The following is a 15,384-nucleotide window of genomic DNA, read 5'->3' as shown; positions in this document are numbered from 1 at the left end:
CCATTTGAATTTTAAATAAAATGGACCCTAGAAGTGACATAAATGGAGATAGTTTGGGGAGAGTGGCCTTCAAAAGAGATGACATTATACCACTGGGATTTTGATGTTTCTGCTGGGTTTATGCACTTTGACATGTAGTGTGCTTGAACCCTATATTGCTGTTATATTTATTTATTAAAATGTAATCTAAATACAATGAATCTTAAGATAGAATGCAATACAGAACAAAATGGCAGGTTGTCAGCGCTTCAAGGAAAGCATGGTCAAGAAACACACCCAGCAGGGATTCCAGGAATGGTCTTTATTGTTGTAGGGTAGAATAACAATCTTGAGAGCCTGTCAGAGTTTCTCTCTGCCCCAAGCTTACACCAAACAAAAATCAAGATAAGGTGATTTGAATTTCTTTCTCAGGCTGTCCTCTTTCGCAGGACTGAGTTGTTATTTCTGAAACTCCTACCTTAACAGTTCATTCCTTCCTTCCCTTCCTCATTCCCCAAGTGAGATCTACATTCCTTCACTCAAATACATCACTGGTGATTCATCAATGGATAAATGATTTTATAGGAAATCACAGAGAACAAAAGTAATTTCATGTCTTGAGAGAAACAACCGTAAGGAGTATTGACAACATATATATTCCCAAAGTTTAAATATTTTATCCACATTCTTCCTTTCTCGTGAGGTTTAATTCTTAGAACTTAAGAGACATCAAGCATCACCTCTGGGCACTTCAGTGGTATACAAAGTGGCATGACTTGTTGCATCTACAGAAAATCCTTGTGTGACTGCAGGATATTTGCTTCCTGGAGGGTAAGAAACTGGTCCTAAGTCCTTGGCATCAGTGAATGTAGTGGGAGTAATGTTGGGTCTGGGCCAATAACGAGGAGAGGAGATCTTCAGAAAAAGTGCTGCAGTTCCAACAAAATCTATTCTTACACCTGGTTTTAGAGTCATAAAAGATGGAACACTTGGAGTTTTCATTGCCAATATGTTGGTTGGTTGTCTGGGGATTTTGGGCATTGGAGTAAGAGGTTTGGAAGGCTGTGAAGAAATTTGCAGAGATTTTAGATCTATGAAATGCTGAACTTCATTTCCATCACCACAATTGTCAACCAATCAAACTCTAATCACTTTGATTAATATTAACCATAATGGCAATGCAGGTACATTTTTGAACTCTAGAATAAAAGAGTTAAATGAGGAAATTAGGTTGTGAACACCCAAATCAGAGTTTGCCTCTATAAACAGAATGAGCCCTCTAGATCAGTGTTTCTCAAACTCAGCAACTTTGAGATGTGTGGACTTCAACTCCCAGAATTCCCTAGCCAGCATGTTGGCTGGGGAATTCTGGGAGTTGAAGTCTACAAGTCTTCAAGCTGGCAAGGTTGAGAAAAGTTGCTCTAGATGTTACTGGACATGAGCTTTCCTGACCACTGACATTTTGGTTGGAGTTTATAGGAGTTACAAGTTCTCACACAGTTTAGACTTGGGCAGGAAGCAATCAGGTGGAGGTATCTGGGCACCTAGTAAAAAGGCCCCTTTTCTTTCACAGTGGTTTCAGGATGCAGAACATACCTACATACTATAGCCTGGCAGAACTTTTAAAGTAGCTTTATTGTGAGATCTGTTCTCTTATTTCCTTTTAAGTTTTCTTCTCTTTTCTATTTAATTCTATTTCATTAACTTTTCTATTTCATTCTTAGGTTGCTGTAGAATTTATGTTGGTGGTGTTTTTGAGCTTACTTTAATGATTTCAAGATGGCAAATAAATGTCCATAACATTTCCATCACTCTGCAACCTTCCTGCCTGCCCTGTTTTGCAGTTTTGGTTTGGTTTAAACAAAAAAAACACCAGCAATAGGCACTGATGTCTTCTGCTAGGATGTAATTGAAGGAATGGAAGTCAGAGAGGCTGACAGATCTCTGAAGAGATGATCATTCAGTGAAAGACACACACTGCAACTAAAATAAGTGTATGAGAAATCTGCATCCCATTCTTGAGAATTCCACTGAACTTTTCTTTCCCTTTAGGAAAGAATTACAAAACCAGTGTCCTTTCTATCAGATTTAAAGAAAATGCCCTGAAAACATAGAAGACATTTTCAATATGCTGTTATCCGAAAGTAATAACCAGAATATATACAAGGATATCCCACGGAAGAAATCCAGATACATTGCAGTTCAAAGCAAAAGAGGAGGATCTGCTTCATTATTTAATACAGTTTGAATTTCTAGTTGATAAGGTGGAAGCCTCAAAGTTTTTTCCAAGTGTTGTCAGGCTAAGTGTTTTAGAAGTGTTCCAATGTAGCATACAGCTCATATACTTTTCCATTAGATGGCACTGTTTCCCATGCAAGCACTATTATTCGGCCTTGGAAAAATACAGCAAAAAAGTTGGTATTGTTGAAACTGCACTGTAGAATGTGCTTACACAATAATCTTGACTAAAATTTGATACTGAGCACACTGACTGAGGCCAGGAAGTCATACGGGCTCTTGCTAGCCCTACACTTTTCTGCTATATCTGAAAAGGAGCTGTTTTACATCTTTTCTAAGAAAGGCATTTTCTTAAGGGCTGAACATTCTCCGTTGAAAAAAACACTGAAGTCCTCACTGCAAGGGCTTCTACTAAACAAGCTCTTCATTGGAAAGTGTCAGCAGCTTCCCCATAAAAGTAGTTTACAGCACAGCATGCTCATGTCCTCCCCAACCAGAGCTGTCCCCTTTCTTCCAATGGAGAGATGCGTAATGTGCAGGAGGGATCTTGCTGTGCAAGAATTGAAGCCCTTGTTTCAGATTTGGCAGATGCTCAGACAAACATGAGACAACCCTTTTATCTCCTAACACCCTTGTATTCCAGCCATCTGCTTGGTCATAGCCACAGACTATGAATCCATGAAGGAGGCTGTTATCCATAACATGAAAATCAGTTTTTGGCATAGTAATAGTTATTCTGTCCGTCCAGCACCAAATTATGCATGTTTATTGTCTAATGGCAAAACAGTGGGGCGTGCATTGGGGAGTTACAGAGAAAACAGGTGAGTTGCCTATGTCTTCAAATTGTCTTTCTTGTTTTTTTCAAAATTGCCTTGCTGCCTTCATTGGGTGAAGGCATTCACTTGTTTTCTGGGCAAAGAAGGTTACCAAGTACAGCTACTGGGCTGTATTGTATTTAAAATTTGCAGACATGTAGAACAGCACACAATGTCATCCTGAGCTGTTGCATCTTCTCTTGTTATAATGCACACATTGGAAATTCAGTACAGATGGAGTAACTGGTAATCTTCTTATATACACAAAATACTTTTTGTTTCATAGAGAGGCCATAAATCAGCAAGAATCTGGTTGCTCCCTTTCTGACAAACACATTTTATTAAAAGACATGAGCTTTTGCAAGCTGAAGCTCAGTTCATTAGATACACAGAGTGGCTAGACTGATGTAGGATTTAAATTGGGATGATGCAAAGTGGAAAAGGGAGGGGACAGGGCCAGCTTTAGACTAAGGCTGAGTAGGCACTGGCCTAGGGTACCAAAGCTTAGAGGGCAGCAATGCCACCCCTAATCATTCTAAAAATGCAAGTCTTTGCATTGGCAGCACTGGGAGGGGAAGATAGACTGGTTATGCAGGTGCGGGTTACAAGTACCTTATCAATCAACAATTGCAATGTGTTAAAAACACATTAAGTTTGTTGAGATCTTTTCAGATAGCCTGAAACCTTTTTATGTGAGTTCTTGTTCAATTGTGCTGTTGAAGTCTCATTTTCCCAAAACAGTCACTTTGAGGTCTGCCATGGAGTGTCAGGAGGCTGAAATGCTCTGATATTATTTTGCCCTTGTTTTGAGTCCCAATGTCAAACTTGTATCCATTAATCCTTTTGCACAAAATTTGTCCTGTTTGTCCTATGTAGAATCCAGAGGGGCACATTGGACACAGAACATATGAAGGTGCTTCTAATCTCATGTGTGTACTTGTTGAGGCCTGTGATGGTGCTCTTGGTATAGATGTGGGGGCAAAGTAGACCTCTGGGCTTGTTGCAGAATCTGGCTCCTATATTAGCATCATTATTATGTGGTGGTTTCTTGTTTAGGAGGTCTTAAACACAATGAGTTTTTAACACATTAGTTACAATTGTTAATTGATATGGTACCTGTAGTCTGTCTCACATGTAACCTTCACCTGCATAATCAACCTGTCTTCCCCTTGTCTCATCCCAGTTTAAATCGTATATCAATCTAGCCACCCTACGCATCTGATAGTGAGCTTCATCTCATGAAAACTTGTGCCCCTTAGTAAAACATGTTAGTCAGAAAAGATGTGACCAGACTCCTCCTGATTTTTTACTACTATAGATTAACACAGCTGTCCTCCTATAATGTCTACAGAGAGGCCATGGCTTGGAAGTACAACTTCTAGAATTTCTGACAAGTATCACCGATGAGACTTAATAAGAAATGGAGTTCCTGCACATTTGGTGAAGTGCCAGCAAGGGGAAGCTGGTGTAGACAAAAACAGGTTCATGATAAATTACCTGTATCTGGAATATGCAGTTTCTGTACCCGCTGCTGCTGTCCCTGCTATCTGCAAATAGCAAATTACCTCCAATCTGTAGGCAGGAAAGAAGGATAAAAGAGTGAGGCTATCTTTTGATTTCTGAAAACCAAAGTGATATATTGTGACCAAACTATACAGCCCACACTGCTTGTCTTATTCTCCTCTGACTTTGGAAAGAAACTTCCACGAGAAAGGCTTAGGTGGTATTAGTATAAGAACCATCTTTGTGCTGCCAAGGGGCCACCACTGAACAATACAGTTCAGTGAAGACTGATATCAATATCTAATCTAATTTAAGGGCTGGAAAACTTTTTCTGAAAAAGTTCAAGATAAGTAAACACTTACACAAAGCCGATGCGATGGGAAAACCTGTAAGAAGGGCCAGGAAGGAAGGGAACAAATATTAATGCTAGCTTTGTTTTCTATTCTGACTTAAATAGCTGCTAGACATAAGATCCTGGGAACCTACAAGATATCTGTATGCCCTTACTTCCTCTAGCTTCAGGAAAGGATTTTTCAGGGCCAAGCACAACATCCTCCCATCTGCATTATTATTTGGCAGGTGCTAACTTCTTCTATCTCAGCACGTTTGGGTCTGGTGACTCTGGAGAAACTGATACAACACAACGTGCCCTTCTCTATTGTAACTTCTAAAGCAGTGTTTCTCAACCTCAGTAAATTCAACTCCCAGAATTCCCCATCCAGCTGAAGTCCACACATCTTAAACTTGCTGAAGTTGAGAAACACTGTTCTAAAGGACATCATAGGCTCCCCCCCCCCACTTTTATTAAATGCACCTGGGAGAATGGATGATTTTTATACCGACTTTTTACTTTCACCCTCAAATTGTGAAACCACCTACATGGTAGCCAAATTTATTGTGGCAGCAATTAAAATGAGGCAGCAATTAACATCAAACATAGCCTGACAATATTTTATCTATCTCTTTCTTTTAACTGTTTGATTTTATTTGGTTCTTTGTATTGCTGATTTTAGGTCGTAAATCAAATAAAGAGCATTAGTGGAGACTTACATTGCTCTATTTTTCAACAACATCACTATAAGTAGTGTTTACATAGGCCATTTTAAATAGCTATAATCTCTTCATTTTCATGGTTAACCAAACCTCTATGGAAACCTTGCCTTAAAATCTGCCAAACTGGCTTGCGGGCCAGCAGCACTACCACCTTTGTCTTGCAGTAGACCTTTCATGTGGCACTGACTCCTTCCCACAGGAGATGCCTCTCTAGAAGAGCATTCAGGCTGGGAATTCTGGAAGTTGTGTCAGCACATCTGGAATGTGCCAGGGTGATGCATGCTACTCTGTTAACTATTGGCTTGAAAACAGACAAGGTCTGAATTGCATACCTTGTCATAATTAATTAGATGCAAAATCCTGCCTTGATCTGCTAGGTTTCCAAAGGCCAGTGATAGTGAAGAGAATTTTCATTGGGCTGCAATTCTAGAAGCAGTGTGTTTCATAGTTCATGTTTCCTGCGTTATTTCCCTGATTTAAATCCTCCTCTATCTCTATAACTATTACTCATGGAGGGTAGGGAGAGAAAAAGGCTGAAAAGGATATGTGAAAATAGAGGTAAGGGAAATCAAAAAAGAATTTTCTTTCAGCCTAATCAATCCTGTTTACTACTATACGGATCCAATGAATGCTTGCATGAGGGACAATTCATTGGGCTGACCTTTCCTTCCATTAGTGTTACTTCTACCATCCACTGGGCAATGATGTGTCAAAGCCTAATTTGCAGGTGATGCTGAACTGAAAAAAGCTCGGCAACCATCCGCTCCTTTTTTATTCATTTATTTGCTCAATTTAATGCTCACTCTAAAGGGGGAGCGATTGGCTAAGTACAATTCCTGAGAGAGATTGTTTCATAGCTTGGGAGTAACTGAGAAGATTTTCCAGTTCTGCAGGAGAAGCAAGCCACATTTCTTCATGTTATCTGACCTGAACCTTTCCCCTCAACTATTCCAAGAGTTAATTCACATTTTGTGACATCTCATCTGTTCAGGTAATGGAGGTGGCAAGAAAGGGAGATCCAGATAAGCAGTCTTATATGGTTCAAATAGCATGTGTAGGATATCCACACATTATTATTCCAACACAACAGTGTAATGGGTTGAGTGAAAACTGAGTGCAGTCATAATGGAATAGCAGAAATAACTAACAACCTCTAGTAATATTTGAGACAAATTTGCATGGACAACATAGCATCAACAGTTATTAGGTTGTAGAGTCCAGAGTTCATATTAGGTGAAGGATGCAGATTTTCTGGATGTTAAGTAACTGAGTTCATCTTTCTGGGAACTGAATTTAAGGGAATTTCTTCTGCAACACTTTGCTAAAATGAAATGGCATTAATGCTTTAATGCAATAGCTGTTATTGATGAATAACTTCTTGTGCTTACCAGTTGTGCATACTGAGCTCCATACTTTGACACAGGAGAGGCAGTTGTAATCTGTCCAAGATATATTAAGAAACATGTGGTTATTGCATGATTTAAAAGAGATGACACAACACTGCTGTGTTTGATAAAAATGTACACCATGTTTGGGCTAATTCAGGTAGATTCATCAGCTATCCAAAACTGAAGAAAGATTACTCCAAAGCAGCCCAGGTCTGAATCTAGATAATCCCAAATTCTGATTAGTGAATTCAAAAGAAATATTTCTTATCAATCTTTCCATTTAAGAAAAAACCCAGAGTGGAGAGAGGAAGAGGAAGAAGCTATATGATCGACAACTCTAAATGCTAATCTCAGTGAATGAATGTCTTACTTTGCAATCTTTGGAAACGGTGGTGAAGTAATATATCACAGGGGTATTGCAAACTGAGGCGCTCAAGAGCAAGACCATTAAAATGTGGGATGGGGAGAGTATAACATTAGGTCTTGCTTTGAAAAAGCTAAATATTCAAGAGGTGGTAATGCTGCCACTGTATGTTACCAATCTAGCCTCCATCACTTCCCTATTGCACTTTCTAGGACTTTGATGTCAATTGAACATAATGCAAAAGTCATTCATCATATCTCCCTAACCTTTTGAAATTTTCATATTTATTGTTTAGGGACATATCCATAATGAATGCTATTTTAATATAAATCGCTAAAATATCTATGGAAGGGGAAAATATGCTCGCAGGCTTCCTCCCCTGCAGGACAAAAAAGAAACCTGTCCTTACATTTTCTTAGTTAGGACCTCCTCTACCAATATGAGTTTTTCACAACAAAAATCCAGCAGCAAGAGGAAAACTGTGGGGAAAGGCTACTTCTACATGAAACATACTTATGACTACTCTGCTTAGAGGAGTCAATTTTTCTTGCAGATTTCTAATAATACTGCTAATAATAACAGTATCTTAATTTAAAAGACACACAAGTTTGTGGTATGCAACTAAAGTTTTCAGAGGATAACATTTTTTTGAACTATATGCCTAGTACATGGAACTTGACAACTGGACAACATAAATGGATTCTCCGTGCCCTTACTGTGGCCAAAAGACTAATTGCCACATTGGAAAGGTAAATGCATGGCCCCTTTCACTGAATGGATTGAAGACCTGATTGCACTTGCCACCTATGAGCAGATTGCCACCTATAGATGTAGACGTTGTCTGGACAAGTATAATGAAATAAGGGACTCATTTGCACAAAATACAGGTTAAAAAAAAAGATAGATAAATGTATTAGAAATATATACATACTTGAATAATATTAGCATTAGATAAGTATATGTAGAATTGTAATTGTTTGTTGTTATAATAACATGTTTTTTTCCCTTTGTTGTATTTCTTTCACTTTTTTGTTAAAGCACTTGTGTTTCTTTTTCTCTTCTTCACAAAATGAATGAAGAAAAAAAAAAAGCTTTGTGGTATGGACCTAAAATTTGGTCCTCTTTACTTCTCCATAAAAGATCATTGATTTTAAGCACTGCACCCAGACGCCCCCCTCCCCAAAAATCTATTCAGTGACAATCAGCCAAAAATATTATTATTGGCATTGACAAAATCTGCTGCTCTCACATGTTTCAAGAAGATCTGCTTCTCAAAAAGCTTATTATTTCAAGGTCAGAATCAGTCAGGTGAACATGTTTGCCTCCCCCATTAAGGCACCTAAATCAGGATTCTTCACTGGTCTAAATACAAGGAGTCTTTTTTCTTGGCAATTTCTGCTGCCAAGACCTTCCCTTTAGCAAGATTTGCAGGATCCACCCAACCTTCTCTGGAACAGGGTGGCTTTCCATGCTGCCTGCAATTAAGTCTCTTGCTTTTTCTTATGAATGACTATAAATCAGGATTCTCAAATTGCGAGCTGTGACCTGGGGGGGAGGTCTAAACCAAATGTGAAGGGGGTTGGTTGCAATGTTTTTTAGGAGGTCTAACAGGGCTCCAGCTATGCTCCATCCTCATAGTTCTGATGGAACAAAACCACTGTATGAAAAAATAGTCTCTTCCTTGGGAAGAAAAAGAACACAGGAGAAAGTTCATCATTAAGGACAGGGAGCCTATCTTGTGAAAGGGACCTCAATGCAATTTGGAGGCTTTCCATAGAACAACCTGCAGGCAGGCACATTGTTCCTGCAGAGTAAGAGCTTTGTAGCTAAGAAGGCAGAAGGAGAGAACTGCAACAACTCTAGCTGGAGTTTCTCCCAAAAGGACTGAGGGACAGAGTGAGGAATCCTGGCTTTTTCCATTTTTGCTTCCAGTAGCAAAAGGTTGGAAGTTGGCCAGGAATTAGCATGTATTAACGTGTCTTCCTTGGAAACTGACACTTCCTTCTGAAAGACAGTCTGTCTGCAAGGGATAGCCTGTACTACGCAACAAGACCTAGCATCCATAAACCTTCACCAGAGTGTCTGCCACTGCTGGTAGCTACAATTCCGCGACATCTGGAGGGCCCAGTTTATAGACTGAAATATAATGATTGAAAGTCCATGTTGTATTTCTTGCCCAACCCTAGTTATGTGAACTCATAACTTCTATTCATGGAGAGGGGTCGCATTCATTTATTTTAGGAGGTTATAGTGCCTGAGAGTTTGAGAACTCTGTTGTGAATAATGGTCTGGTTAATGTTTTGGTTTTCTGCTGTCACAAATAGTGTTAGATTGTAATTATCACAAGAACCTCTAACCATCATTTGAGGAATGCAGATACTTAAAATATATCAAACACATGATCAAAACAGGGGGAGGAGTTGGCTTTGATCAGTATAAAATCTTCAGTGGGGTTCTGTTTGCAGCTTGGTTACCTGAAAAAGACCTCAGGCATCACCTTTTGCAGGTAGATACTCTGTTGTGATTCAAAATAGATTGGAGTAATCTGGGCATGTCTGAACTTCCATCTTCTGTTGGGTGACTATGAATCAATTATAATCTATTGCACATGTTTCAACATCAAAAGAGAGTATCCAAATTTTAGATGTAAACATTCCCTGGTACAATGCGTTGTACAACTGCATGTGATATGACTACTTGTTTTTGAGATGCTGTACTTTTAAAACAAAAATTGGACCCTTGATACTCTGGAGGGGCAAATGAAGAGGTGTACAGATAAATTTAAGCTATAGAAATTTGTGGAGAGACAGGTGCTTGTCCCTTTGAGGAGATGCAGTACCTCCCAAACTGAGACTGCATTTAGGTTCACCACGGATCTCTGGCTGTGCATCTCAAATCACCACTGAAACTGTTTTCCTTTTGAGATACTGAAGCTCCGGAGAGCTTGTGACTGGGGACTTTTCCTATTAGCAGTTCTTGTATAAATCTGCCTCCTAGTTCCTGGATTTAATCCAGCTTCTTCCCTCCTGCCTGAAGATCTTCAGTCAGTAGAGTATCTTGGAGAGACACTTTTATTTCACAGGATTATTAAACCTTTGGGGTTTTGCTGTTTCCCCTCTCCTCACTCAGATTTTGGGGGAGAATTAAAAGGTGGACAGGGGATAGGAGAGTGACTGAATGCTGGCTTTTGCTCTGAAGACAGCAAGGTTTGGCTTATGATTTTCTTGGCATTTTGAGACAAGCAGCACTGAAGTGTTACTTTTCAACTTATTCTTAAGAATTGGGAGTAATAGTAGAGAGGGCATGAATATGCTGACTGTGAGAGAGAACAAACTTCTAATACTTTGCTATGGGATTGGTGATTAAAAACCAGACTCCAAAATCATCGGGAAATAAAAGTAGCTTTGAATTGCACTCAGTAGGAACTGTAAGGATTCACTCTTGAAATAGTGTCCTGACAACTGAAACTAATTCACTATCAACAATCATGAAAAGGTGGAGATGGTTGCAACTGTGATCTACACTGAGGACAAGGACTTGCTTATAGACCATGTACTTGTCTCTCTCCAGCTGCTCTTCTCTTTGCAACTAACTTTGCATGGGAATTGGGAAGACATGGGGTGGGGACAGTTAGTGAACAGCTGCTATTTGGTTCTAGAGCTTTTGATAAAGTAAGAAGAATATACAGTCCACCACTTTCAGATGAATTTGCAGAAGAATGTGCAGTAGGTTTTAAACCCAAGGACTCCAGTACTGATTGCTCTACTTGATAAAGGAACACTGACACATACTCACAGATAAAAACATGAAAATCCCAAGGAGGAGGAAATACATGAGTGTGAGTTTCATCATGTTGAATACCTGCCAGGAGAAAAACCAAGAAACATTTTAGCCAGAACATCTCTCATTTCTAATTTTCCAGTTCAATTCAATTCAGTTTCAATTTTATTACAGCCTTTAACCAGCAAGTAAAACAGAGATAAAAGAGAGAGGAAAAGGAATCAAAATAAATAAAAATAAGGATATACAGCAATCCATCTTAAATCCTACTATAAATCTCCTGTGAAGCCTAATGCTAAATGAACCAAACATTGGAGGTTGTATAAAAACCTTGTCAGCAAGCAGAAAATCAACACAGGAACTGACTGATTGTCTGGGGATTGCTGATAGAAGGAGAAAAATAAGATTTTAACGTAATATTGTATAAAACCTGCAATGTAAAAGAATGTGTGTTACTGATTCTAACTCTTGTGAGCCACAAGGAAAAGACAATGAGCCATGGGGAGTTTAAAATATCTACTGTAACCGTGCAGAAGGAAGGGCATTACAATGTTCCTGGTAAAACAAAACAAAAACTCAAGGTAATTTGAGTAAGTTAGGGAGTAAATGTAGGGAGCCATGCCTCTTCAAATAATTGTGTTTCATAATATACACTCTGTTCAAATTATACTGCAGCTCAGTTTCAAGTGATAATTGGGCAATCAGGTTTTTAGCCCTCGACTAGCCAAGGTTACATAAAATGGTCTACAAAAGGCCACATGAAAGGAACATTTGCTTAAAGGACTTCTTCCAAGTGGATCGGAAAGTATCACTTAAAAGAGAGTAGAACAACTCAGTGGGTTGTTTGATAGGCTGAAGCCAATAATTAGTACTAATTTCCCAGTTCACTGTGGGGCATGGATTTCATTGCTGATTGAACAGAGAGAATGGAATCAGTGGCTTTTCAGATGGTGTGGACTCCTTTTCCAATCATCCTGATCTTTGCTCATGCTGGCTGGGGCTGTTAAGAATTGGAATCCAAAAACATTTGGATCTAGATGGTCACAAATTCTCATTGATAGAGTTTATTTTATAAACAAGGGGTTCCTGTTCCCTTTTCAGCCAGAATGATCTGGCTTACTTATAGCACAGTTTCTGCGGGCATTCAGATTTGGAGCTGGACCCTTGCAGAAAATGTAGAACCTAAGGAAGGCTAAAAGTTGAGTGTCCCTATGCACAGAAGAACATAGTATACATAACTTATTTAAAAGTTATTTAAATTAATTTCAACAATTAATGTTGCCTGCTAACAATTAATTAAGCATTCCGCTATATCATTACACTATTTTCCCTGAACTGAGCAGGAAAGCACAGTTTTTAAGCTTTCCTTTTCACTTATTTAACCAGTAGGATAAAGACATGCCCGAAGGAAACTTTGGTTAGATTTCTGTCACTTTACTGAAGCAAGCATTAGTGAGATCATAGTACTGGACACTGTCAGTATCTTAAGCTCTTAGGAGATGGTCATTCTACTTGCCACATGGTAGCCCAATAGTAAAAAGGGTAGAATGGGACTAATGTCACAATCTGGCTCCATAATAAAGTTTATGCTACAGAATGACTTTCTAATAAATGAGCACATGCACAGATACACATGACATATCATTCAAAAAGATTTCTTACTCTTTACCCAATGTTATATGAACATTAGGACAGCAAGGGAAATAGAGAAAAGTGATTATTTTCCTCTCCCTCTGCTTTAAAATTAAAAAATACTGTATGTTTCCTCACTACTGCAGCCTTAGATATACGTTTGATTAAACCTTGCTTACAATGTGGTAGAGCTGTTAATAGGGGCCAGCCAGCTAAATTTGCTTTGAAGCTCCTGCAACTTGTGAATCGGCCTTCCTACCCTATGGCTGCCCTTCCTCATGAAGCACAAGCTCTCTGGTACAGCTGATGTGGTCTCGTACATGCCCATGTTGCTACTAAAGATACATGTTTCTTTGGAATCTGATAAGTTTAGCATGAGCATGCCCACTTTCTCCATAGGAAATCGTTCAAGACTTGCACATTATAACAGAAACAGCATCCTGCTTTTAAGAAACTTGGATGATGTAGTTCAGGTGCAAAGAGATGACCACCTAGCTATTACAGAGAATCACCATGCTCCCTTCAAATCCAGTCTTTGTCTCATGCAAGTAAAAGGTACTATAATGACCAGCCTATGCTTACCAAATGCATCTTTGCCGCAGTTCCTTAACAAAAGTGGTGTTCTTTTCCCCAAGACTATCCTAAAACAGATCCATGAGATGTTCTTGCCAAAGCTCTGGAATCAGGTAGTTACGGAAAGTATTGCTTTTAGACAGGGAAGCAGACCCAGCCAGGATGAACTGCAGGGTTTGGTCTTAATAACACCAAAATAGCCTCTTTGTTTTTAACCACAGTATTTCTCATGAAAGATAACTTATAATTATCTCTGTGTTTATTGAACACATTCTTCTGCAGGTCAAGTCTGAACTGCAACACTGCTATTTCTTTGAGAAAACAATTACTCAAACATAGAAAACCCTGGTATGGGTTCAAATATGCCCTCACAGTGTTGAATTTAGAGCAAAAATGGCTTTTGCTAACCTGCTGCCTCCAGAGGAGTTGGACTGCAACTCCCATCATCCTCAGTCAGAGGGAGGATTCTAAACATTTGTGGCTCCTAGAAGCTATTGACTAGGTTCTTTCCTCATTATCCCCAACTGTTATTGATTTGTTTGTTTTACTCCCCTTATTTTTCTTTGTTGCTCCTTTATTCTACTTCTGCATGAGTAGGGATGACTCTGAGCAAGGTATTTTAATAACTTGGAGTGTCAGCTTTCTCAAAAGAACTGCAAGTTGTGTAGAACTGCAAGCAAGCAAGCAAGCAAGCTTTCTCAGTGGTTCATTTGGGCTCCAAAGGCTAAGAGCATCCAGCTTTCTGGTTCACTGTTAATGGGAGTCTGGCTTGTAATAAAGTGGTGCAGCAATAAGGCTTCTTATTCCATGTTCCAACTAGCCATCTGCCAAACCCAATCTTTTTTTCCGCTGGAAGTTTATTTCCCACCTTTTAGTAAATAATCCTGTAGCTATTCTTTGTGTTGGTTTGTTTGACTCTTTAGGATCTTGTTCGCTATTTTTCTTCTACCAATCTTAGGGTTCCACTATGTATGCTGATAGCTCCATTTCTACTTAATGCCCCCTCTTTTAAGCATCCAGGTCATAGTCTTGGGTTGGCTTTTAGCATTCCAAGTGGAACCTACAAAGCATAATGGCAGAGTACAGTGATTTTTTCATGGAGGCCTCCTGCCATACCTTCTAGGAAACTCCATTTCCCTTCCCTCTCTTCCTCCTTCTCCCTTCCTCCCATGATGGCCAGTGAGACCACTGAATGTTTGCAGTCCTCACCATATTTTAGGTTTCTCTCCCCACCCCAGATTAACTGATTGATTGCTACTTCTGTAAATCTCGGGGTTACCCAAGCCTACTGATACCTCCCTTTTAAGCAGAAGACACTGTTTTGGGTACATAGAAATTGGCTGTCAGAGAAGGTGTTTGCTCTTAATATATAACAATGCATCTATGTCTCAGCAATGCTTGATAATTATAGCTCTTCCTGGATGAGGGTTTTGCTATTGCTGTGATTGCTTAATATCTGTTGATCAGGCTGTATGTTTTGCATACAGGTAGCCCCCAGTTTAAGAATGAGTTCTGTTCCCAAGGTCTGTCCTTAAGTCAAATTTGTATGTAAGCTGGAACAATTTTATTGTATAATACTGTATGTCATATTGTGTAATGAATTCGAACCATTGTGTATTTAACTTGAATTTTGCTACAATAGGCTCCATTCTTAACTATGGGTCATCTGTAACCCGGTGTTCTTAAGTGGGGACTACCTGTATTATTTTATGCTCTGATGTAGGAAGACAATGCCATCAGACTAGAATCCTTAATTGGCACCAGTTATTTCACTGGCCAGGGAATGCTAAGGAAACGGGGCAGGAGAGGCATCACAAATGCTATATTTCTTCTCTCTTTGCCACTATCATTTTGCTTGCAGGCATTCTGTCCTTTGCTGGTTGTCAGAGCTCCCTTTCTTAAATTGAGGGTGAGAGTTCATTTCTCAGTAACTGGTACATTAACTTTCTGGTTGCTGAGTCAGAGAGAGGGAAGCCACACCTGCGACTTTAGCTGTGCAGGGAGTGGTTTGACGTGGAATCAGATTAAAGCAGTCTTCTGCCCGCCTTGTTCCTGTCTT

Source organism: Python bivittatus, unplaced genomic scaffold (assembly GCF_059951505.1).
Source record: "Python bivittatus isolate LINGU-HERP-01145 unplaced genomic scaffold, Pbiv_v1 ctg000000_np1212, whole genome shotgun sequence".
Classification (NCBI taxonomy): domain Eukaryota; kingdom Metazoa; phylum Chordata; class Lepidosauria; order Squamata; family Pythonidae; genus Python; species Python bivittatus.
This window is presented reverse-complemented; position numbering follows the sequence as displayed.